Genomic DNA, 3787 nt, shown 5'->3' with positions numbered 1-3787 from the left:
AATACACCACTTGAAACTGACCACTACTACTTCACCCTCTCAATTTCCCACTAATTCTTGACCCCACAAAATGACAGCTTTGAAAATTCACCCCAACAACCGAACACACGAGATGGTGAAAATGCAAAGCAAGTAAGTAGTGACCATGTTGACTCTGACTCAACAGATTCTGATGTTGAATCTGACCATGTGGCAGTATTTGATGGTCCAGATGGTGATGATGGATCTGATATACATGAGGAAGTTAGAACATTTAGGGCTGAAAGGAGGGCTTATAAGAGAAGGACTACAAGAGAGAAAAAGGGGCAACCTAACCCTGATGATGTACCTTTAGTTGAAGTTGAACAAGACATAGGATTTGATGAAACAGAACCTAACAATAGAGGTTTGGAAGGAAGGGTCGGTGGTGATGAACCCTTTTACTTTAGTTCTGATACATATAGTTGTACATCTGATGAGGATGATGTTAAGGAGGAGGTAACCTTGAAACCTATAAGGGAAAGTAAATACATAAGGTTTGATCCTACATGTAAGAAGGTAGTATGGCAACTTGGTATGATTTTTTCAGAGTGTTAATGAGTTTAGAGATCTTTTGTGACTAGATATTCACTTCAGAAGCATATTCAGTTAGATAAGTTTGTCAATGAGCCTTCAAGGGTGAGGGTCACGTGTAGGGATGGTTGTCCTTGGTTAATTTATGCTAAACTGGACAATTTAATCAAGAATTTTCAAATCAAAACATACTATCCTAAACATAAATGTGTTCAAACAACAAAGAACTATGCGTGCAATTCTAAGTACCTAGCCAGCCACTAAAATCACTGAACAATCAAACATTAGAATTTGCAAACTCCAAGAGGCAATTAGGAAGGAACTTGGTGTACATGTTGGCAGGTCCATTGTTAGGAGAGCTAGAGCTAAGGTTTTACACAGTTATTTCAGATATGCAAAAGGTACTAAACTTTTAATTTATATTGTTACACTGTTCTTTTTAAAACCGTTCCTTTTTCAGGGCTTCTTGCCACTATAAAAGAGATGCTACCGAAGTGGAGCGAGAGGTAATGTGCTAAACACATCCTTTGCAAACCGGTCAAAAGATTGGGAGGCCTTGAAAGGAGGTCGATTTTTTACGGAGATGTGCTAGAAGCACATTTGAGGCGAATACGAGGAGAAATTTGGACAAATTGGAGTAACTTGGTGGTGAGAAGATTTTTGAGGATTTATTCTACTACAAGGAACACACTTTCTGTAAGGTATACTTTAATACTGAAATTAAGTGTGACATAATTGACAATACTAAGAGCTTTAATGCTTGGATCTTGGCTGCAAGACACAAGACCATCATAACCATGCTAGAAGAGATTAGGGTAAAGGTAATGACTAGGATTGGTGTGATGAGGTGTTTTACAAACACTTGAGTGACAAGAATATCTCCAATGGCATTAAGGACACTAGAAGAAAACATGGGGAAATTAATGAACTGTGAACTGTAATATTGTGTTTAATGGTGAGCATGGGTTTGAGATTAGTGATGGTCCATATCAGCACACTGTTGATATAGTCAATGAGATATGTAGTTGTAGGTCATGGCAGCTCAAAGGAATACCATGTCCACATGCCATTTATGCCATGTTGTACAAGAAGTATGAACCTATTGACTATGTCCATGACTACTACGACAGGAGAACTAGTTGAAAACATATTGTCACTACATTCAACCAATGACAAATATGGCAATGTGGCCTAGGTCTGCTAATCCTGCTATTGCACCACCAATCATCAAAAAAATGCCAGGCAGGCCCTCAAAAGCAACAAAGGAAAGAGATCACTGAAACAAAGACATCTGGAAAAATGCCAAGAACAGACATGTTGATGACTTGCGTCCAATGTGGAGGTAAAAACCACAATAAAAGAGGCTGTCAGAGGGTATGTCCATCCTACAATTTTCTTATCTTAGCACTGCACTATTGAATTTTTATAACTTTGCATTTTACTTGTAGAATGGAACATGGGCTCGTTTTGCTGCTTCTCAAACCACTACTGCATCTCAAACCTTTAATGCTTCTCAAACCTTTGATGTCTCTTAAACCTTTGATGCTTTTCAAACCTTTGATGTTTCTCAAACAATTGCTACTTCAAACAATCTTTGGACTAAGTACTGTTGCCTCTCAACCTGGACAATTTGTTGCACAATGGTCACTTCAAACAATGCCACAAGGCTAAGGGGGAGACCAAGAAAAGCACCTGTGGTACCTGAAACTCCTCCAAGACCAAGGGGTAGGCCAAGAAAGGAAAAAAATGTGCCTAGTGGTCCTCCAAGACCAAGGGAAAGGCCAAGAAAAGAACCTGCAGTTGCTACTAGTCCAGAGCCTAAAAGAAGGCCAAGAAAGGTAACGGTTGCTACTAGTCCCAGCCCAGAGCCTTCTCAAAGAGTCCAAGAAAGGTAACAGAGGCTGTTGCTAGTCCTGCCCCTGCTGTTCTCAAAAGAGTTGATTCTGAGGGTCCCCCTACTTACCCAAACAAAAGATCAAAAACAGTTGGCATGGGAGTCTTTGTTGTTGAAAGTGGTTATACATCCCTGAATGTAAGTTAAATATTTTCTTTACAATAGCATTGGTATGTGAAGTTGTGAAGTGACTAATTTTCAAATTTGTTTATTGCAGCATGGCATGCTGTTACATCCCGTATTTTCGTGCGTTAAGTTGCATCATAAGTTAGTCACATAAGCTCAAAGGACGGAATTATGTTTGAAGTTATAAGTGTTTATGTTATGTTCAACAAGTGATAAGTAAGTGTCGCGAAGGTTGGAGGTCAAACGAATCCGAAAAAAATAAAATAAGTTTTGCTAAGTTTGGGATGTTGAATAAGTTATACTGTTGTATGGAGTTTTGGACATATCCAAGTATACAAATAAAGAGATCGGCGTATAAAATTTTTAGGTCTCGAAATAATTTCCGCGGATGGTGATCTTGCTTCTGATAGGCGGTGAACAAGATCGCTACGATTGCCGATTTGGAGCAACTATATAAAGGGGTTTAACCACTCATTTTCAGCCAAGAAACTAGCCCAAAAATATTTCCCAAAAATTCTAGATAGTTCTCCAACCTTCCCTCCATTAAATTTCAACGCGAGTTAAGTAAAAATCTCCGGATTCGGGTTCTGCCGGCGTATAGTTACGATTATAATATTGTGTTGCGGTGAATTTGTGGCTTGGGAGTAAGGCAAGTATTGGAGATATCGCGGTATTAGCGGAAGTAAGGTATGAATCTTTCTCTCTTTTGGTATCATTTAAGGCTTATTTATAGAGATAAATTTATGGAATAATTATGTAGCGAATTCGTTTGTGGAGGAGTTGGAAAAAATATCATGTGGAGTATTTGATGGAATATTTTGGTAGTAATGAGGTTGTTGTTGTTTCTGTTGTTGTTATTGGTTGTTGATAATTGGTATTGAGAATTCGGGCTAGGCATATAAATAGGGAGATCTTTGTTCGAATTTCGGCAGACCTTAAAAGGGATTTATTTAGAGGCTTAAGATAAGAGTGTGACAATGAGCCTAATGATAATACGAATGGTTGCCTATGTAGATTATGAGATGACGAACGATCCTAAATAAATCGCGCGACAGAAGCAAGTTGGAAAGTCGGAGAGTAAGCTCAAAGGTATGTTAAGGCTAGTCCCTTTCTTCTAAAGGCATGATTCCTTTCTATGAATCCAATAGGTGTTTTTCCAAATATCCCATGATCCCTCTACGTGAATCCATAAATGTTTTTCCAAGAATATTCTTA

Source organism: Lycium ferocissimum, chromosome 12, assembly GCF_029784015.1.
Source record: "Lycium ferocissimum isolate CSIRO_LF1 chromosome 12, AGI_CSIRO_Lferr_CH_V1, whole genome shotgun sequence".
Lineage (NCBI taxonomy): Eukaryota > Viridiplantae > Streptophyta > Magnoliopsida > Solanales > Solanaceae > Lycium > Lycium ferocissimum.
Note: the sequence above shows the minus strand (reverse complement) of the source record.